General features: G+C 46.0%; 1 pseudogene; it reads right to left on the bottom strand.

Annotated features, from left to right (window-relative positions):
* Positions 1 to 5,340: 5,340 nt before the first annotated feature.
* Positions 5,341 to 16,221, bottom strand: LOC119361447 (annotated as a pseudogene).
* Between the last annotated feature and the right edge of the window lie 6,848 nt (positions 16,222 to 23,069).

The raw sequence follows: 23,069 nt of genomic DNA, 5'->3' as shown, positions 1-23,069 counted from the left end.
AGCTACAGTCCAGTACTCGCCTAAGTTTGAAAAAATCCTACCGAGTGGAGAGCAAACCTCCCACTCGGGGGCTTAGCTGCAGTCCAGTACTCGCCTAAGTTTGAAAAAATCCTACCGAGTGGAGAGCAAACCTCCCACTCGGGGGCTTAACTGCAGTCCAGTACTCGCCTAAGTTTGAAAAAATCCTACCGAGTGGAGAGCAAACCTCCCACTCGGGGGCTTAGCTGCAGTCCAGTACTCGCCTAAGTGTTTGAAATCCTACCGAGTGGAGAGCAAGCCTCCCACTCGGAGGCTTAGCTGCAGTCCAAGGACTCGCCTAAGTAGCCAAAATCCGACTGAGACAAGAGCAAACCTCTAATTCAAGGAGCTGCATCACAAGTATAATGTGCGCTCCATCCCTACCCGCAAGGACAGCGAGACGAAGGTTGACTGTCACCATCACCTCGTCACCACTCGACCACTCGCTTGCCTTCAGACAGCTAAGTCATTTTACATTCTGTTATTTCTGTCTTTATGAGTATCTTGTAATTCACACATCACGTTCACTCGGAGGCCACGTCACCGAGTGTACTTCTACGCTCGGCTGCTTATTTTCACATACTTGCTTAGTAATGGTTATGTGACTCACGAGTCTAGCTTCCATTTTTTCGCATACATCATTCACGAACACCATGTGTCGTTCTTCATTTCGAGTTTGCATCGGTCCTCCGGGGCTACAACTCAGTCGAAACACTACACTTCCATTTTATTTGAGCCAGTATTCCAATGAGTTCAGTCGGATCCGTCGCTTCGACAAGTTCGAACGGATCCTTCGCTCTTTCAGACTGTTGCTGGTTAACCAGCAGGCCCCTTGCACTCCCAACGGGTGTCTATGGGTGTTATTCACACAAATCATTTCAGCACACATCAAATTTCCTCGAGAAATGATTTCGTTGGCTTGTACCATTTTTTACACAAGTTACGCGATCACTCGACGGCCCTATGCGCCAACTTCATCGCTGCTCGGACTCGGTCACCGTACGGTCCCAGCGCACCACAACACCGACCTTGTCGCTCTGTTGACTTCAAACACATCCGGCCAACCCCTCTGCGGAATTCTCTTCATCGTATCAATGATATAGACCTCATCGGGCATGAGACAGATAAGTCCCTTTCATAATTAAACTTCACACTTCACTCTTTTGGGAGTTTGCCTCTTTCGAGCATCACTCGGAAGCTTCTCCTCATCTTTTCCTGAGTCCGACTCAATGAATTGCAAATCATCCATTCAAAACTATATTTCTCGTATTCCGACATGTCCGTTGTTGAAGCCTGTAGTACGCTCGGGGGCTACGCCGCACCCGGGGGCTACATCTCATTTGGAATGACACTCTCCTGAGTGGTCGAGTACTTCATCACCAGTCAGATCCTTCACTTCAACAAGTGCATTCGATCCGCCACTTTGACAAGTTTAGTAATCACCCAGACTCTCTGCACGCCATCTTCATTCCTACTCAGAATCAGTTGGCACACCGGTCTTCTCGCGCCGCAACCACGTTACACTAACCTCGTCACTACATAAGCTTCGAAAGCATTCGACTAAGTCCTCCGAAGACCATTTTCGCCATCCGGTGGCACACGACTTCGCCTTAGCCGCCCCGCGCGCCGCCACTCGGTTGTGCACGTCTTCACCACTCGGCTGCCCCGCGCATCTTCACTTGGCTAGATATGTAGTCCTACATTCGACCACTTCACACATCATCACCATTCGACCGCTCTGCGCGTCGCCACTCGGTTGCACGCGTCTTCACCACTCGACCGCCCCGCGCGTCGCCACTCGGTTGTACACATCATCAGCCCTCTGCCGCCTCGCGCGTCACCATCAGTTGGACATGTCTTTACCTCTACACCCCCAGCACGGGAACGACTAAGTTACTCATATGTTCAAACCTCATATCACACTCTGTAGCAAGCTTACCTCCTTCGAGCATCACTCGGGGGTTACGCACGACAGTTGGCCATGTCACTCTCAGGGGTTACTCCCATTTGGTCAACCTATTGATCACATCAGGAATATTCTTCTGACCATACATGCTCGATTCGCCGTAGATTTATAAGTGAAGCAAGTCCACTCGGACAAATACCCCTTTCACGCCAAAGGGTGAAAATGAAGCTCCTCTACGGATACAATATACTCTTGCAAGTACCCCTTTCACGCAAAATCTAACGGTCAATATAAGAAGAACCACTAGAACGATTACTCCCTGGAGTATCGAGCTTTTTTTCTACAGTCGGCAGTTTCAAGGCCGAATTCATTCATCTTGCCGAGTGCACAAAGATCACTTGATTGATCCAGTTCCAGATTGAATTTATTTACAGTGCCAAGTGCACGAAGATCAGTCCCACTGACTTAGCTCCAAGCTGAGCTTATTTATCATGCCAAGCGCTTGAAGATCCATCCGATTGACTCAATTTCAAACAAAGATATTTACCCTGCCGACTGCATGGAGGTTCACCAGGAAACTTAAACCCTCTGCCAGACTCATCTAGTCCGACAGAGGCTCGGGGACTACACCCAGTGGGTGCACTCAGCGTGCCCCCACTGGAAGAGAACTTAGAAAGAAACATTTTGCTCGATGCAAAACCAGCTCCAGAGTTACTCGACCTCCGAGTTAGAGAAGAACAAGTTCGATCAGTACCAGCTAAGAAGATTTTTAGTTCTCTCAGACGGCGGTCTCGGGAACTACACCTAGCAGGTGCACTCAGCGTGCCCCCACTGGAGTAATCTCCACTCGGTACGGCCTGACCAGTCTGAGTGATGAACAACAACAAAAAAGACAGGCTCTAAGACTCCCGCCGACTGCCCGCAGTCGATGGCAGTCTCGGGGACTACACCCAGTGGGTGCACTCAGCGTGCCCCCACTGGAATGGTATCCACTCGGAATGGTCCGCCCGGTCCGAGTGACGGCCAAACAACAAAAAAAGACACGTTCCAGGCGTGAAGAAATTCCGAGTAATTAGTTACTCGATGCAGGCCCAGCTCCAAATCACTCCAAAAAAAATTCTATAAGGTGAGTTTAACGCTCCTCCGTGGACCTGTTTTGAGCCTTCTTCTAGGACTCAAAGCATGAAACTCACAAGTGTGGATCTAAAACCGACTCGTATTGACGTTCCTCCGGGATAAGGATGGCATCTCTCTAAGAGAGCAGTCCATGTGTCAATCTGGTTGCACAGATTTAATGACACACCCATACTCAGATCACGAGTTAACCTCTTCCGAGAGATGAACGGATGTCACCAAGTTGCTCCTCACAGACACTTACCTCGATCAGTCGGGAAGCATGGTGCCGGAATCCATTGAGACTTTGTTCAAACCTTGGTTGTCTGAAAGCGCGACGACATGTACTGAGTATTTCTGTAATCACTCGAACCAAACTGTGTCTTGCACCAACTCGTTCTGCAAAATCGCAATCGATTCAGGGGCTAATGTTGGGGATATACATAACAGGTAGGCCCACGAAGGGTCGAAATATCATGAAGCATGGGGTCCACACAACATGTGGGTCCAGGTAAATTTCATACAGATATACTATCCACTCGACCAAGCAGCATACCATCGACTCGGCTGACAGTTCACCACTCGACCGTACGACTCACTCGAATATGCGAAGACCAGCAGTCAACAAGGCACTTGAAGCATCATCCTAGTAGTAGGCTGAGTTATAGCATTAACGCCCCCACTTGTAACATAGGAGGTGAGGGGGTGGCGCACTCTATATAAGCCACCCCCACCACTAGACTTGGGGGGCTCTTTTCTTCCATCTCTCTCTCTCTTCACCATTAGTCTCAGGACTTAGCTCAGGCATGGGATCCGTTCCCTTCTCTCATACATTGTAATCTCCGGATACATATACAGATAAAACAAAGCCTCTCCGGAGGATGAGACGTAGGGTTGTTATCTCCACCGTGAGAGGCCCGAACTCCCTAAAATCACTGTGTCACCCATTTGCATCTCGATAGATCATGCTCCATTATCCTACCCCTCTCTTATTGTCGGAATCGTTCCCACGACAGCCGGCCCTCTCTAGGCGCGCCCAAGGGGGGAGTCCTACTCCCACCGTAGGACTCCCCCTTCCCAAGTTGGAGTAGGAGAGGGAAGGGAAGGAGGAGTAGGAGAGAAGGAAAGGGGGGCCGCACCCCCCAAACCTATTCCTATTCGGCCTCCTGCCCAAAGGGGGGGGGGCGCACCAGCCCCTTGTGGGCTGGTGGCTTCCTTCTTATGGCCCATAAGGCCCATAACTTCTCCCCGGCAAATTCCCGTAACTCTCCGGTACTCCGATAAGTACCCGAATCACTCAGAACCTTTCCGATGTCCGAATATAGTCGTCCAATATATCGATCTTTACGTCTCGACCATTTAGAGATTCCTCGTCATGTCCCCGATCTCATCCGGGACTCCGAACTACCTTTAGTACATCAAGAAAAAAAACTCATAATATAAATCGTCACCGAACATTAAGCATGTGGACCCTACGGGTTCGAGAACTATGTAGACATGACCGAGACGCGTCTCCAGTCAATAACCAATAGCGGAACCTGGATGCTCATATTGGCTCCCACATATTCTACGAAGATCTTTATCGGTCAAACGGCATAACAACATACGTTGTTCCCTTTGTCATCGGTATGTTACTTGCCCGAGATTCGATCGTCGGTATCTAAATACCTAGTTCAATCTCGTTACCGGCAAGTCTCTTTACTCGTTATGTAATGCATCATCCTGCAACTAACTTATTAGTCACATTGCTTGCAAGGCTTATAGTGATGTGCATTACCGAGAGGGCCCATAGATACCTCTCCGACAATCGGAGTGACGAATCCTAATCTTGAAATACGCCAACTCAACAAGTACCTTCGGAGACACCTGTAGAGCACCTTTATAATCACCCAGTTACGTTGTGACGTTTGGTAGCACACAAAGTGTTCCTCCGATAAATGGGAGTTGCATAATCTCATAGTCATAGGAACATGTACAAGTCATGAAGAAAGCAATAACAACATACTAAACGATCAAGTGCTAAGCTAACAGAATGGGTCAAGTCAATCACATCATTCTCCTAATGATGTGATCCCATTAATCAAATGACAACACATGTCTATGGCTAGGAAACTTAACCATCTTTGATTCAACGAGCTAGTCAAGTAGAGGCATACTAGTGACACTTTGTTTATCTATGTATTCACACATGTACTAAGTTTCCGGTTAATACAATTCTAACATGAATAATAAACATTTATCATGAAATAAGGAAATAAATAATAACTTTATTATTGCCTCTAGGGCATATTTCCTTCATTTTTCTATCCTACCTGCAAGTTAGAAACAGAATATTACCACCATCGAAACCGCTGAGAAGCCGCTAAGTGCTCAAGGTTAATTATATCTTACCCGTGTAGCACCTTGTCCGTGTCCTCCCACTCCGGCGGGTGTGGCTGGAACAAACCAAACTGGCGGAACACCCGATGTGGCAGGTGAAGCTCAACCGCCCAGTTGCGTATGAGTGGGCACCGCATATGGCAGAGATCCCTATCCCTAATGCACATCGGATTCAGCGTAAACTCTATAGGGTTACCAAAACTCTCTACTTTTCCATACGGCTCCCATTCCACCTGCAAAATGGGATATAATGCAAAATTGATATCGAGTTATGATAGAAGCATGATGATCACTTATGCAATGTCGATTCATCTGCTCAGGCGTGATCGTGTCCAGCTCGCTCTTGTACAACTTGTACATGACCGACGGATCATCTGTCGTCTCATTTAACACATACTACTTGTAAGCCCAAGTGGGGCGCCGTAGTGGGTCGTTTTTGTCGTCCCAATCCTCATACTTCACGGTCTTCGGTCGTCCAACCGGCAAACGCTCCCAGCTCCATATGGAAAGTGCGAGCATACAACCACCAATACCTCCAGATGTCCTACAACAGGCTTCGTCCAGCTGCACATAAAACAGAACATGGTTGAATTAACAGCAAGATCGCATTGATAATGTAGCAATGAAGTGAAAATGAAACAACTTCATACCTGTTGATACAAGTAAGCTAGTGTCGCCGAACCCCAACTCCATTTGCTATCGAAGACGGTCAACGCCTTCAGCCACATCCATGGAGCATTCTTGCCTGTGCCATCAGCAAACATAGTCCTGAATATCATGTACCACATGTAGACACGGGCATATGTCTTGACCGTCTCCTCATTAGCATCCTCAGGGCAAGTACCAAAGTTTGATGTAATCCACGTGAAAGGAGCACCGGCTGCGACTCTTTCCTTCTTCTTGTCTTCTGCTTCTGGTTCCCGAGGCTCCGGAGGAACCATACCGATAAGGGCATGCATCTGCGTGTGCCACCCATCAGAATCGGTGTTCATACATAAAGGGTTCCCATCGATAGAAAGACCGGTGATCATAGCCATATCCTGGAGCGTCACGGTCATCTCCCCGGTCCGAAGATGGAAAGTATGTGTCTCCGGCCTCCAATGATCAATAAGCGCGGTGAGTGTTGCAGCATTGTTGGGTGGCGTCGACCGGCTGACCAACTGAATGAAAGGAAGAAGTCCTGTCTCCCTTACATACGTTGTGTACCGCTCATCATAGCGCATCCACCCAAGGGTGACCCCGTGAGACCGAAGCTTCAGAGGTGCAAACTCCTACAAACAAACAAACAAATCATTACATATGGGGCATTTGTGTTTGAAATAAACATGAAATTCATCAACTTTCATTATTACCCGCTGCTCCACCGACATAGCGTACGACCGGTGTTGTTTGTCCCAGTGATCATCGAGAAGCCAAACCATCCTAACAATTTGAAAAAAAACTTTCTTGTCAACACAATTATCTTTCGAATACAAATAAACTAAAGTACGCCTACTATATGCAAAATTCAAAGCATATGTATCCAAAGCATTCTTGTCAATACAAATATAATTTCAACACAAATAAACTAAACTAGGCCTACTTCATGCAAGATTTAATACGAATCTCTTTTCCATATAAAATAACATGTCAACCTATGTATCCAAACCATATCTTTTCAATAAATTATACTAAACTAGGGTTGCTAAATTAGGTACATGCAAGATTATAATACATGGAACATTCAAATCAAATCAAATCAAAAAAGGGTTCCTCAAAATCTTCAAAATAACAGACATTATATGGATAGAAAGAAGGGGATCAAAGGAGGGTACCTTCTAGGATGGATTGGTGAAGGAATCCACGGACCAAATCGTCAGATCTGATGGATTTGGGAGAGGGGATTGAGAGGGGGAGTGGAGAGGGCCGCCGCCGCGGCTTCTTCTGTTCTTCTGTAACTGCTGCAATGGGTGGGTGGGGGAGGAGAGGGCCGCCGCGGCTGGATCTAAGTCACAGTGCAGCGCCCGATGGCTAGGCGCTGCACATTACATGTGTGGCGCCTAGCTCCGAGGCGCTGCACTGCTGGGTGCAGGGCCCAGGCCTGCCATGGTGGACTGGCGTACAACGCCCCCGTGCTAGGCGTTGCATAGTAGGGTGTGGCGCCTGCGTGGCGGGCGCTACACAAAAATGTCAGGGACGTGAAATAGTTTCACGCGCAGCTCATTGTGGAATTGATTTCATCCTGAGGTCAAACTTGTCAAATTTTCCCCCGGGATCTAGTTTTTTTGTGTGCGAGCAATTTATGGTACAAAGTGGCGAACCGCTTGTCGGAGAAAGCGGGACAACAATCTTGAAGATCATCGGCCAACTCCTTAAGTCCACATGCCCTATAGAAGTTCGAACAAAAGTGCCTCATGCACCATCGATGGTGCAACGGAGCATGCCCGGGAATGTAAATCTCCACCGCGTTAAGAATTCCTGGATACCGATCCGATATGACACAAATTTCTCTTTGAGCGGGTAACACCTCCGTCCTCAAAAGACGCAAAAACCACTCCCAGTTGTCATTATTCTCCACCTCAACCAAAGCAAATGCCAATGGCAACACCCGGTTATTGGCATCACTAGCTATTGCAACCAACAAGGTGCCCTTGTATTGTCCGGTCAAGAACGTGCCATCAATGGCGATGACCGGCCTACAGTGTTCGAAAGCCCTCACGCATTGCTCGAATGCCCAAAATGCACGGCCAAATACTCGGACTTTCCTTCCTTCATGAACTGTTGTTTGGTGCCCATGAGGCTCGACCACATGAACCATGCCCAGGTTTGTCGCGGCCATGGCTAGCAACAACCTAGGGATTCAGTTGTATGCTTCCTCCCAAGTACCATACAACATCTTAAATGCGGCTTGCTTCGCCTTCCATGCCTAGCCGTACTTCACCTTTTAATGAAAGATGGCTTTCACAAGGTCAATGACATGTTGGACGCTCATTGTTGGAAGTTTGGATATTGAGTTGGAGAGCCTGTAAGCGATGAACTCGGACGTGAGTTGTCTATGGTCTTGTGACACAATCTCGCCATTCACCCTTTTGCCTCGGCACATGTGAGTTGGCACACAATTCACTACGTGCCAAGTGGGACCTCCTTTCCATGGTCTTGCACGCACAATCCACGGACATATTTCATCTTCACATGCACATGCAACCGTGTAGCGCACATTGACGTCCGAGTGCACCACCTTGTGTGGACGATAATGCGTAACCGATTAGTTGTCGAGCCACATCTTCAATTCCAAGAAGGTTTCGAACTTAGACCCTTTTGCAATCCAGTTCTTGTCATCTCCCAGATCACAGTGAGAGCTTGGCCTAACCCCAACAGATATGCATTGGCCACCACATACCACGGCTTCATCTCCTAAATCACAATGATATTTGTCGAGATCACCCACATTGTTGTCATGGAGATCAACTTCATTGTCATCGTCCGCATACTCATCATTCTCCTCTTGCAAAGCTTCATCTTGGTTGCTTGTAAACAGGCTCAATGTTGGCCTCACTTCTTGGTCAAAAGAGGTTCAACAATTTCATCTCGCTTCAAGGGTGGGGGAGCTACTAGCAACCAAAGGGGAGGGGTTCCGGTTCAAGTCCAAATGCAACCTTGTATCAACCTTCTTCATTGCAAATAACTCAAGAGCCTTGTCTAGTGATTCGGCCACTATTTCCTTGTATGCAACCCAACGTTGCTCCGAGTTGACACGCATTGTCTTCCAACGGATGTGCATTCGAAAACCTACATTATGCCTTCCCTCCAACTCAATGATATCACTAGGGTCCATCCAATTCAAATCTTTCCTCACTTGTTGCAACAGCTCCGCATAGCAAGGACTACTATCAAACACCACGTCAAGCTCATCCGGGTCCGGTTCAATATTGCCTTTCAAGAAGGCGTCTTTGTCCCCATGATGAACAAACACACATGTTCTTCCCATCCCTATAAGCATTCAAACAACACAACGTAACATTGCTTCCATGAGTACTAATCCAAGGATTAACAAGGAATACAAACCCTAAAATATATATCAAACAACAACCCTAACCCTAACCCTAACCATAACCCTAGCCCTAAACCTAACCCTAGCATCAACATAAGAACACCCATAATAATAACCCTAACATACTAACAAAGCCTAATCATAGGAAATTGGCAAACAAACATCTCACATCTCCATGCAAATCTCTAGATCCAAACAAAACTATGGTTCCCCAAACTAGCAACAAATGAGCAAAATGATAACATTACTTGGATCAAAACAAGGGGATCAGAGAAGATTACCTTGAGGGAGGGTTTGACTTCGAAATCCACGGACAAATTCGACAAATTTGCAATATTTGGGAAAGGATTTGAGAGGGGGGGGAGAGTGGGAGAGGGGGCAAATCTCGGGTTGGGGTGTGTGGGGTGGGGGGAGTGGGGGAGGGGGGCCAGCCGAGTGGCTGGATAAGTCACAGTGCAGCGCCCGAGCGCCAGGCGCTGCACTTTAAATGTGTGGCGCCTTGCTCTGAGGCGCTGCACTGCTGGGTGCGGGCTTAGGGGCTGCCACGGTGGACAGGCGTGCAACGCCCCAGAGGTAGGCGCTGCACAGTAGGGTGTGGCGCTTGCGTGGCGGGCGCTACATAAAAAGGTCATCGGCGTGAAATAGTTTCACGGGCAGTTCACTCTGTGATTTGATTTCGTCCCGAGGTCAAAATTGTCAAATTTGCCTGCTCACGCGGCTGGCTGCACTGGCACATGACACGCTGTACCAGCCTCGCCTCGCCTTCCCAAGCACCTCTCGAGCTGCCGTTATCCCAGTCCAAGCTAGTCGCCTGAAGGAAGAAAAAGAAAGAAGAATAAGAAGATGAAGAGAGACTTTCATGTGGGGTCTGTGCGTTTGAGGAATTAAATTTGAGGGTTTTGGTTTGGTCCGGTCACAGTTAATTTCTTAAATTTGAAGAAGCTAAGTTTGAGGAGGCAGATAAAGACTTAAACTATAAACGATCGGCTAAACATGCTCTTATGAATTTTCATTGGGACCGACATTTTCCATAAGAAAGGAATATTGCCAAGTTGGGCCCTTTTTTTTGGAACGAAGACGCTAGAAGCGTCCGGCTTTAAATTAATAAAGCTATCAGGCCAGCATCACAATAGTACTTAGGTTTTACAGACAATAACAAAAACAACATGAAAGTTCAAAGAGGCCTCAAGGAGCCAAGGTTACAACTGATAGGAAACCAACATCAATCACACCCCTATCCTCGACTACCCCTAAACCAAAAGGTGATACCATCTATGGAGGCTGTCTTGCGGTAGACAAAGTGCTTCTCATCTTCTCCAGGGCCTCCGACATCTGCTCAGCATCTCGGTGCTTCCCCAACAGTGTCCACATCTGTAAGAAGAGATGGCATTTAAAGATAACATCAGTGCGGTGAGCAGGGAACTTCTTTTCAATCGTCATTTTATTCCTAATAGTAAATAACGACCATAGTAGCGCCCGTACGCATCTCCAAACTATACGACCACTAGATCCTTTCTAGGTTTGAACTGTTTGGAGCAAATCGGCTCCCGACGCCGGGCTCCATTTTTGTTGGAACGCTTCCCTCACGACGCTCCATGCAAATCCAGCTAGCGCACACTGAAAGAAAACATGGTTCGCATCCTCGTGATTCCCACACACGATACACGTACCATTGGACGGTCCATTCCTTTTGGCAACGTTGTCTGCCGTTGGGAGGCGATTTAAACATTTGCCGTAGGAAGACTTTTATCTTGAGAGGAATCCCTGCCTTCCACAATCCCCTGGAAATATCCAAGGTGTTTCCTTCCACCATCTTGGCGTATAAGGACTTCACCAAGAACTTACCAGAGGCGGTCAGTCCCCAGGAGACCGCATCAGCTCCTGAGCTTAGCGTCTCCGACCCGATTCTCGCTAACAGCTCATTCCACCGCCCTTGATCACTATCTGTCAGGGGCCATTTAAAGTATGTGGCTGGTGGCGACGCTCTAAGGGCCTCCCCTACCAGAACTTTCGTATCTATCACAAGCTGATAAATGGAGGGGGAAACCTGCCACAGCGGATGTGGGTCGATCCAGCTATCAAGCCAAAACCGCGTCGACATCCCGTTCTGAACTTCAAACCGACCCTCTACCGCAAAGGCCGGACGGACCGCCTAGATCCCATTCCAGAACGTCGAACCTTTGCATTTGGCGTTGAATACATTCCCGTCCGGAAAGTATTTAGCCCTGAGAATGTCAGCCCAGAGCCCCGACTCTTTTTGGGCAAGGCACCACCACCACTTTGTTAAGAGGGCCATGTTTATCAATTTGGAGTTAATGATCCCCAAGCCGCCAAACTTTTTAGGTCTGCAGACGGCCGCCCACCTAACTAAATGGTACTTCTATTTGGTTCTGGTCCCTTCCCAAAAGAACTTGGAACGAGGCCTGTCACTCTTAGCGTGAACCCCATCCGCTAAGAGAAACATACCCATGGTGAAGAGGGGCAAGGAAGATAAACTAGTATTGGTTAGTATTAATCTTGCCGTCGAGGACATGAACCTCCCTCTCCACGGGCTCACCTGATTGGCCACCTTGCCATATAACGGCTCCCATTCCATTATCGACAGTTTCCGGTGGGAAATCGGTAAACCGAGGTACTTAATTAGGAAGCCCCCCAAGCTTACAATTAAGTAGGTTGGCCGCATGCGAACTTTCCTGCTGGCTCATCCCAATGTAAATAACCTCGCTTTTGAGGAAGTTAATTTTCAAACCAGACAGGGGTTTGAAGGTTATAAGCAAAAACTTGATCGTCGCTATACTATGCAGATCCGGCTCAAAAAGGAGCATAGTGTCGTCGGCATATTGCAAATACGTGACCCCACCTGGAATAAGGTGATCCACCATGCCTTTGATGTGACCAGCCGCCCTGGTTTTGTCAATCATTGCCGAGAAAACGTCAGCCACGAAATTGAAAATCAGTGGCAAACCAGGGTCCCCTTGACGGAGTCCCCTCTTATTACGGAAAAATTTCCCCATTTCCCCATTGATTGTGACCGTTGTCTGCCCACATGAGATGAGGTGCATGATCCGGTGCACAAAGCCTGCCTCAAAACCTTTTTTAAGGAAGACTTCCCGAATAAACTCCCAGTTTACTCGGTCGTAAGCTTTTTCAAAATCGAGTTTAAGCAGGATCCCTTTCCCCTTAATACGCTTAAGCTCATGTACTATTTCTCCTAACGCAATGAGACCTTCGAGAATGTTGTATCCTTTCAGAAACGAAGTTTGACTTTTCAGGATAACTCGCTGGGCCACTAGCGCAAGACGCGTAGCGTAGGCTTTTACGCAAAGTTTGAAATGAACGTTGATCAAAGTGATAGGCCTAAAAAGTCAAATATTATCAGCGCCCTTAACTTTAGGAATAAGACTAATAGCACCGTAATTGAGACGCGCCAAGTCGACCGAACCAAGAGCAAACCCATTAACTAAGGCATAAAAGACATGCTTAAAACAAGGCCAATTTTTTTTAAAATAGGCTATCGACCAGCCGTCAGGCCCTGGTGCCGTATCAGTTTTCATATCAGCCAAAGCCCGGTCGATCTCTTCTGGGAGGAAAGCAAGGGCCAGCCCATCATTTTCCACCTGGGAAACCCTATATGACGGCTCCCAAAATCCTTCTTGAAGGCTCACAACCGTTACTTCGGCCGTCCCCAGAAGGCCTATGAAGAAATCGTAGATGTGTCTAACTATATCCGCCTGAGTCAGGAGGAGCCCGTCCTCGGAATTGAGGTGGAGGATAAGACTTTTCCTTTTCCTACCATTGGCAAACGCATGGAAGTATCCCGTGTTAGCATCTCCTATTAACTCTGGAAGCAACCAACCAATGCTTTTACCCTTGTTTCTTAAATAAAACTTGTATGACTTGATGAAAAAAAATATGAACCACTCGCTCATGAAATTTGCTGCAAAGTCATCTCTGATGAAATGCTATTTGCCATAATTTCTAAACTAGGGAAATTATTTCGCTTAGACAGTCATAAGTAAACAAACCAACCCCAACTCGTAACCACATCTACTCACTACTAGGAAAATGCTTATAGGTAGACATTTAGCAGTAGCGTTGGTTAGATACCCATCGCTACTGCTATTTAGCAGTAGCGCCGGCCAGCACAAGCGCTACAAGTGCACGTTAGCAGTAGCGCTGGATTTCAAAGCCAGCGCTACTGCTAATGGGCCACGCTCTCGGGCCCCCGTTGCAGCTTTAGCTATAGCGTTGGGCCGCCTACCCCGCGCTGCCGCTAAGCCCACCTCTCTGCTTCCCCCCGCGCCGGCCCGCGCACCACCCCTCCCCTCACTCACACTCACACGCTCACACCAGATCGAATCCCAGTCGTCCCCCGATCCGTCCGCTGCCCCTGCGTCCTACTCCGGCCGCCCTCCCCGGTGTCGGCCCTCCTCCCCTGCCGGCGGCCCCCCCGCACCAGCCCTCCTCCCCTGCCGGCCGCCCCCCGCACCGGCCATCCTCCCCCGCCTGTCGCCCCCTGTGTCGGCCCTCCTCCACCGAGAGGTATACTCCTCCCTCCTTCCTCCTCCTCCCTCCCTCCCTAGTTATAGTTATTAGAGAGTAGTTAATTTTTAGGTGTTTCAGTTGAATTTGTAGGTGTTTTAGTTAAATAATGTAGGTGCTTTAGTTGAATTTTTAGGTGTTTTAGTTAAATTTGTAGGTGTTTTACTTAAAAAGGTAGGTTCTTAGAATAATGTAGGTGTTCTTAAAATAATGTTGAATTTGTTTTAGGTGTTTTAGTTGTTTTAGGTGTAGTTAATAGAATTTTAGGTGGTTTAGTTGTTTTAGGTGTGGTTAACAGAATTTTAGGTGTTTTAGTTGTTTTGGGTGTAGTTAACAGAATTCTAGGTATTTTTTTAGTTAAAGCAATTGTTGTTATTTTTTAGTTAAAGCAATTTTTCCTGTTTTATGCAAATTTGCAGTGGACATGTCATATTTTGAACATGTCACATTTTGGACAATGTCATATTTTTCTGAGTGGCCTATGTTTTGCCAGAAATGTCGATTCATTTATGTTCTGGCAAATTTTAGGCGCTCAATTGGTCCTGTTTTTAGCAAAGGTCATGTCATATTTTGCTAAGTGTTTATTAATTTTGTTTTCATAATTAAGCATTTTGTTCTCGACGTCGACGATGCCTACCCCGCATCCTCGTCGTCGACTCGGCGGAGGACTCCTGCTTGAGCCGAGGGGCCATGTCCGGGACTGGGCTCCGCCGGGCTGGTACTGGGTTGTGCTACCTTCTGGTGAGCGCAGCTTAGTGAGGAGCCAGCCCGTCGTCGACTGGAGCTTCTTTGGTGGCGGTCACGTGGGGCTGCATCGGTGGAGAGGCTTCAGTCCCCCGCGCAGGTGGTTCAACACCGTGTCACGAAGGAGAACGCGCACGTCCAGCGCTACTTGGTTGCATTGGTGAACGGCCGGTTCTCCAATACCTGGCAGATTATTTGGGGATCTCACCTGAGCTATGATCCGGTGATGGTTCCTTCTCTTTGGGTGTCCACCGCGGCCCGCTAAACCTAGAGGAGCTATTATTCGAGATGTATTAGTCTTATTATATGATGATCTTTGCTACAAACTACTATATATGTATTTGATGATGGATTATTAATTACCTATTAGTTATTTGCTTATTGAATGCAAAAGATGAGCGCGGTTTGTGCTACAAACTACTACATATGTATTCATGATGGATTATTAATTACCTATTAGGAAATTTCTAACGACGAAAGGGAATTCGCTATGTGCGATTACTGCGAAGATAAGCGCGGTATGTGCGACATGCCTCACCTGGTAGAAGGTGTAAAACGGGCGCTTCAACATCAAGCTCCAAGAGACATTCGATGTTGATACGATACGCAACGATGACAAGTTTTTTATGTTATTTTTGCATGACTTCTCTGCTTCTTCAACGTGTAATTTCCGTCTTTTACAATTCGACTAGCTTATCCCATGCCATGCAAGACACTATGTCTTGGAGAAGATGGGTTTTGAAGATCATGAAAGCACGGAGACAAAGATAATTTAACTAAGGACCCATCATGGTTATGATTTTGCTGTAAAACTATACAATTCTGTGAACTCATCCAATTTTGGTTGCCCGAATTGGGAAGCCCTTTCCAAGGCGTATGATTTTCATTAGGGTATGCTTCTCACCTTCGATCTTGGTGATCCTGACATCGACAAAAATGATATGACCATTTGGGTCCTTGTTGACACGCTTCCAGTTCTACCGATGTGTGAGTTGCTTAAACATATTTACTAAGTAATTTATATTGTTAATTTCAAAATATTTGACAGCTTATTTCCATTGACAGCTTATTTTCATTCTTCAAAAAATGTACGGAAGATGGTAGACAGAACCTACTACTACAATGATGAAGCACAATTAACTTATAAGGAGAAAGATTGTCTTATCACTTTTTTTACTGATCTTGAGAATTACAATAGCTATTATCGAATTCCCCAAAATTATGGTCCATATGTGCCACTAGTGCACGCGGTGTGCTACGGTAACATCAATGGAGATATCATGGTAAGATTTTCTACTATTACGACATCCGTGCATCTTTGAACATTGCTAACTACATTGCTAACTACAAAGTTATTACTATGTTTTTGAACAGAAAATCCCGATGGATTGTGTGCCTCATCTGATGTTGCCAAGAGGTCGCGTTGAAGTTATGAGCTTACGGCCACCACGGCCAGGTCATCCACAATATCCACATCACTCCTGTCCATACCGGATTTCTAAAAGCGAGGAAGCCATGATAATAAATGATTGGAAAAAAATGTTTCAACCATCGTACAGAGCTACTTGGAAGCAACATTGTGCGTAGGCCAAGACTTGGAGACAGGATGATCCCCATTCTTCGTTATGGAGAGTTCACTTTCCTTAATGAAGAGTCAATGCCTATCTTGTTTCATGATATTTTACCTAAGAGAGGGTAGAGTAGGTCCTATGAGAGGAGTAGGTCCTAAGTAGAATGTGTTATTATGTGCTATAATGTGTTAGAGTTGATGAGGAGGATGAGGAGTTGTGATTATGACTAGTGACCAACTTGTTATATATATGATGTCTCATTGACGAACATTGTTTGGTGGTGATGACTACTGGTAATGAATATGCTATTTAAACAGACTAGTTCATGATGAGTTGTTATTGTATAAAAGATATATCTGTTTAAACATGTACAACGTCAAAATATTAAAAAGAAAACATAAATGTTAGCAGTAGCGCTGGCCTAAAAACGCGCTACTAGTAGTTGAACTTACCAGTAGCGCTGGTCTATAAACACGCTACTACTAGAAAATAGCTGTAGCGTCGTAGCAGTAGCACTGGTACCCGCGCTACTGGTAAGCTTTTCTCTAGTAGTGACTGCATAGCATAAGTGGGAGGCCCACATATGTCCACATAATTTTGACGGGACAAGTGGACTTCCCACATGATCTCACGTCAATGATAGACTTAGCTAACACTATAAAAAAAACACTTTCGTGATATTATAGCCCAAACAAAAACTTTTTCTGTCATGGATGTGACACTTCTATGATAATAATTGTGACAAAAACATGTATTATTGTAGATGTGGTGGGCTCCTATTTCCATGTCAAAACATTATGACAGAAAATGGGCATCATGGGCGGACGGGAGATGCACATGCATGGCATTCTTCAGGACCATACCGACCACCACCCTGCGCCAGCATGATCTTTAAGCCACCCACGTTGTCTCACCATGACATAGAGAAGTGAGGCCTGCACAACAAAGAAGAAGAGCCGCCAAGGACTAGGGGCAGTAGCACCACCGACATGCGGCACCAACCTCCATCGTCAACGACAGTAACCTACAGGACGCGACAACAGGAGCATACCAGGCCCGCAGTCCCACAGGCCTGGCCGGGCCCCGAGATGCCCGTAAATCTCCTGCCGTTGCGCTATAGAAGACACGTTGTTGGCGTCGCCACCTCTCCTCTTCAACGCACAGAAAACAGTGAGGCCGCGCCGGAGCTGGCCCGCTCGGACCTTGATGGGGACCTATGGGCCCATATATGGGTCGGGGGAGCATCACCGGCCACCCCGTCGCCAAGGGGTGGCGCCGCCACCTCTCCGGCCGCCAGAGTGTCGCCTGCCGAGCCGCACCGCTGCTGACCTCCTGCCTCGAGAAAGAGGGCAGAGTGTGGGGAGAGAAGCTCCCACCGCAGCTGACACCATGGGAGGAAGGAGGAGGGGGGGGGGACGGAAGGTAAGGGGCCGCGCGCGCGCCCTGGCCGCTTCCCGGGAGACCGCGCGAGGACGGGGTCGGGAGGGGAAAGGGGGATCCCTTGGTGCTTCAGTTCCTTGCAAGTTACTGGTTTTCACTTATTGGCGGAGCATCTTCTTCTCTTGGTGGATGGGTACCCTCCGGGCCAGGGAAAGGGGCAGGGAGCCCCTTTCGGAGTTGAAGGAGGTTGTTCTAAATCAAACTCCCTTCTATTTGACCAAATTTATAAAAAATATCAACATTTAGTGCCCTGCATGATTTGTGCCCGGTCTAACTAACTGCGCTTAATTAAATCACTTGGTAATGCACAGTTGCATCGTTCTTTAATCCCTACCCTATGTTAGCTCCCATTAAGTCACCTCCTCCGCGACTTAATTAGACTTTGTTTAAATAAACTATGGTAGTACTGTTCAGATCGTGCTCCCATGAAGCCCTATTTCTGTTTGACATTGCGACACAATAACCGCGCGACATGGCTCGATGCCATATTTTGCTGATGATGGAATTGCATGCTCATTATATAGCCTTCCGCGGGCTCTGTTGACGAAGGCCATCACCGTGTCTCTACAAGCCTTCTCCAGGTTAGTGGTCTTGCTGTTGCTCTCCCTCCATAGTTTGAATTCACTACTGCCTTTGCTTTAGCAATCTGTTGACGGATGCATCAATGCCGCTTGAGTTGTATAGTACATCTATGGATCTGGGACTTGAGACTCAGTATGTCTTCTTTGTTCTGCTCTTTTGCTAGCTGTTGTGAAGGCTGATATGAGGAGTCTTGGTCCTGTTCAGAACGTGCTCCGTGCTACTATAAATCTCGGTATGATTTAAGTCTTGTACAAGTGCCATGCTTATGTGTATTCTGGTTTCTGTTGTTAGGTACCACTGATTTCTGATTGCACTTTGAAATGTTCTTTTGTGCTTACGATAATGTAACCATACTTGCTCGTCTTATCTGTGAACTGGGCTAAATGGCGGGCAACCTCGCGCTTTGCCCTGCGCGCGGGCAGTTCCTAACCATCTGTCTTCCGTTTAAAGCAACTTCCTATTTTTGGCACTTCTACATTTTGCAACTTCCCCTTTTTTGGATAACCTTTTGAGATGCATGTCTACATCTTTCAGAAAATACTCGTCCCGACTTATAGGACTTCAAACTTTTGGAGAAGTTACTGAAAAAGTTCAAACATAAAAAATAAGAAAAAAAAAAGAATAACCATGTTTTGGGAAAAATTAAGAGTTTCATAGGTTTCTTCTTTGAAATTTTAAAATAGGTTGGCTCGCTGCTTTTTGGCTGTGACCGCACAACCACGTGCATGATGGAGGGCCCCGCCTGCATGTTGGCTTCATCAACATTGCAAGCGCACACAATGTGTGGTGGGCTCCACCCACACGTAAAGCTTCATCGACCCGATATCTTTTCCCCGGTCGTGTGCGCGTGGACTCGATCACGTCTCCCAGCAGGCGCATGCGAGGGAGTACTTTTATTTTTTTGGTTGTGTATTGGTACCACTCTTCTGGTTTATTAGGCCTATGATGTATCTCTAAGTCATTGGTTAGAGCAACAAAATGTGAGTCATATTTCACAAAAGGTATGCACTGAATTTCTATTCGAATGAAGTTTCTAAAAGTATATTTTTCTGACATATATCTTACATTTAATTGGTGAAATGACAACCTAGGGATACACACGGCACGGCCTATTTGACATGTACATAATATTTGTTTGGTTTTTTAACTAAATATTTTGTAATTCACATTACTAACTAGAACACGTTTCTCCTTCCATGCTTACATATTGGATCAAAATCACAATCATAAGTTTTTTTAAAGGAAAAAAATCACTATCATAAGTTAATAACCACTGAAAACACTCGACACTTATAGATGGTAGACTCAGTTGATCATAAGTATTGATTGGCATATGCAATATGGCGTATGAGAAGGCAATGGGCTTGTGATGCATTATTGCACATACTCATACTACACTCTACCGCACATGGCCCAAGGCCTATACATCAATGTTTGCATATAGATGTAATAACATGTATAATGTTGCGGCAATTTTTACATTTTTTTGCGGATTTGTGTGAGTCCTTGTTCTGAATATTGTTCTTTGGAGCTACTTATATTAATAAAATGGTTGTGTGCATTGCGTGATGTAGAGGCCCAGGGTAATCCTCCTTTTCGAAAAAAGCCAGAAATCCAATTGTCATCAAATGTTCCAACAATTGTCATAAAAATATATCCTTGTGTTCCTTAAATGAATAACTAAAGGCTGTTAAAATGGAAATTGTAGGGAGAAGAAAAATTACACTATCATGTCAGAACACACGCAATATCATGACATTGCAAATTCGAATCATCGAAATGGAAAATGGTTGTGACACTTTTAAGACCAGAATAACTTTTATTGAAAATCCATAATAAAGAAGCCTTGGGTTATAAAGACATACTCCTTCACTCGAAACATACGACATATTCGAAAGCATATGCAACCAACATTGTCTAACTTTGACATGCAGTGTTGGTAGATTAGAATTATTTTTTTGCACGCAATAAATAAATTAGATATGGATTGGCAAGGTGATAATTGTCTAATTATGTTTAACCTATTATCTTATAAATATCACAAGTCTATTACGCATACAAATGTAATGAAAAAAAAATCCCATATCAAACAACATACAAGTTCAAATGGTTATCTATGTGTAAAGTACTATCTTATCCAGTATACTGCTTGCCAACGTAGACATATCAATAGTCCTTTTTTTGCATGGTAATAAGTTTCTCATTCATATCATAAGGATCATAGTAGAAGTCACGCAAACACCGATCTAACAAGACTCAAAACATAGCATAAGGATCATAGTAGAAGTCACGCAAACACCGATCTAACAAGACTCAAAACATAGCAGGACATTGGCCTTTACACAAAGAAAACCAGCCAAGAAGAAAAATTACAATCAAGGCCTGTCTGGTTTAAGCCCCAAGTAGCCATACCAAAATTTTGGTGTGACCAATGCGAAGGCATGACCAAAATTTTGTTTGGATTGTGTCCATAGGACAGTCCAAGTTTCTTGCCGTAGTACATGTGCTTGCAAATGGTCCGTGAACCCACTAATTAACTACTCCAGAATAGTATGCGTTGCTGCATGCACCACTTATTGTAATAAAAAAATAGAAAGCATGTGGGACCCACCGTGACAGAGAGAGCATGCCGTGATGCCAATTTTTTGGCGCCCATGGCTCGCCCCGTTGGCTGAAACTACAAGGGCTTACGACAGCTGGCTTTGGCGAGCCAACAATTTGGCAACAATCCAAATGACCACCAAATTCTATGGGCATGGTACGGTGTGTTTTGGTTGTGATCCAAACACGTCCTCAAACCGAAGAATCCCTTGAGATTGACACCATCTTCTGCCATCTGCCTCCAACACCACCACAATAGCCATCAAAGAAAACAAAAATGACAGATGAGAGCCGCCCGAGGCAGGTGACGGGCCGGTTTCTCGCTATTTTCACCATATGCCACCATATGTTTGCCTCGCATATACAAACTTCAGCCCACAAATATAAAATCCAAAGCACTCTTCTGAAAACTTCATTACATTTTCCTAACTCATCTGTCGACAATATCAGAGTTTTCTTTGGAATACATGTACATATATATTGATTTGATATTTTCACTTCTGCAATGACGTCATGTTAGACACGCACGATGTTATATTATAATCGGAACTTAATTGGACAGGAATTAATACCACAGAATCAACCGAAAAACGAAGCTTGTGGGCAAAGATATGGAACGAGCGGGACGTCCAGACATTAGTGCTCATCAGCCTAGCGCTGCAGCTGTTCCTGCTATTCACGGGTAACATCCGACGGCGCCGCAGAGTCGGCTGGCTGAAGTTCTTAGTGTGGTTGGCTTATTTGGGGTCATACGCTGTTGCGGCCTCTGCCATTGGCCTCTTCTCCCGGTATGAGGACAAGTACAAACTAAGAAGTCTCGAGTCATCTGAGGATCGTCACGCGCTGACACTGCCCTTCCTCTGGGTACCTTTTCTCTTTCTTCACCTCGGAGGCCAGGACACCATCACCGCATTCTCCATTGAAGACAACAACCTATGGATGAGGGATTTGCTCAATCTCTTGTTCCAACTCAGTCTAGCCCTGTACATGTTCTGGAAATCGTTCGACTTACTCGACATAAAGTTGATATACATTGCGGCATCTTTATTTTTTGCTGGGATAATCAAGTGCTATGAGATAATACAGGCGCTCCAAGGAGGGAGCCAGGCCAATCTTGATTGCCGCTTTAAGAATGGATATGGAAGCTCCCCAGTTCCAGATCCACCTGCTGATGCCGTGGCATCTTGTGCTCTTAAGTCGGCACTTAGTGGCAGAGGATTGCTCGTTGGACGCACGCTGTTACAGCTAGGAAGTAGGGATGAGATTGAAGTTCTGACTGCTTTTACAGGCATGGAGCTAACAGAAAGGAAGCTCAAGTTCATACTAACGCAACTCGGCATGTTCTATGATATGCTATACACCAAAACCATGGTACTGCAACGTCCGACCGGTAGACGGTTGCGTTACGTGGCCCTGTATACCTTGCTTTGCGCGTTTGTGCTTGCAGGCAAGCATTTGCATGGTCAGCAAACGTTAAGTGTTGCCATCACCTACACGCTGTTCATGATGGCCGTCTTTGTAGAAGTTTATTCTATATTCATGATGATAGCATCACCCTGGACAATGGCCCGCACCAAAAGGGGCACATTTCTCTGTTGGTTGTCCTGCAAATTAGCTTGCTGTTTTCCTAGTCAAGGGTTGCCAAGTCCATCCATGGGGCAATTTAACCTTGTAGACTACTCCCTGTCCAAGAAATTCGTGCCAAATTCCCTAGAGAAGCACTGGAGAAACTTTTGGCATGTCAAGCATGTCGAGGACAAGGTTATCATGGATTATATCGTGGGATTTTTCAACACCGACACAAATTTTTCCGGTGAGCGATCCCGGCAGTTAGAGCTTGGTGAGAAACTGAAAAATTTGCTGCATCTACCCTTCGAGCATACCCTTTTCCGTCTACATATATGGACAGAATTGCATTTAAGCGCATTCAATGGCGGCTGCAATGATGAGATGACTATACTTGTGGCAGAGTGCAGGCAGTTATCAAACTACCTCATGTACCTCATGACAGTTTGCCCTTCAATGTTGCCGGTCAGCAGCGCCGCGCGAGATTTTGAGCCCCTTTTCTCTGAATGGGTCGAAGACAATCATGACAACTTGACAAAGACAGAGGTGCTGAGCAGGTATGTAAATAATGAATTGA

The sequence above is a fragment of the Triticum dicoccoides genome, chromosome 2B (genome assembly GCF_002162155.2).
Source record: "Triticum dicoccoides isolate Atlit2015 ecotype Zavitan chromosome 2B, WEW_v2.0, whole genome shotgun sequence".
NCBI classification, from domain to species: domain Eukaryota; kingdom Viridiplantae; phylum Streptophyta; class Magnoliopsida; order Poales; family Poaceae; genus Triticum; species Triticum dicoccoides.
Note: the sequence above shows the minus strand (reverse complement) of the source record. Positions and strands in the feature narration are given on the sequence as shown.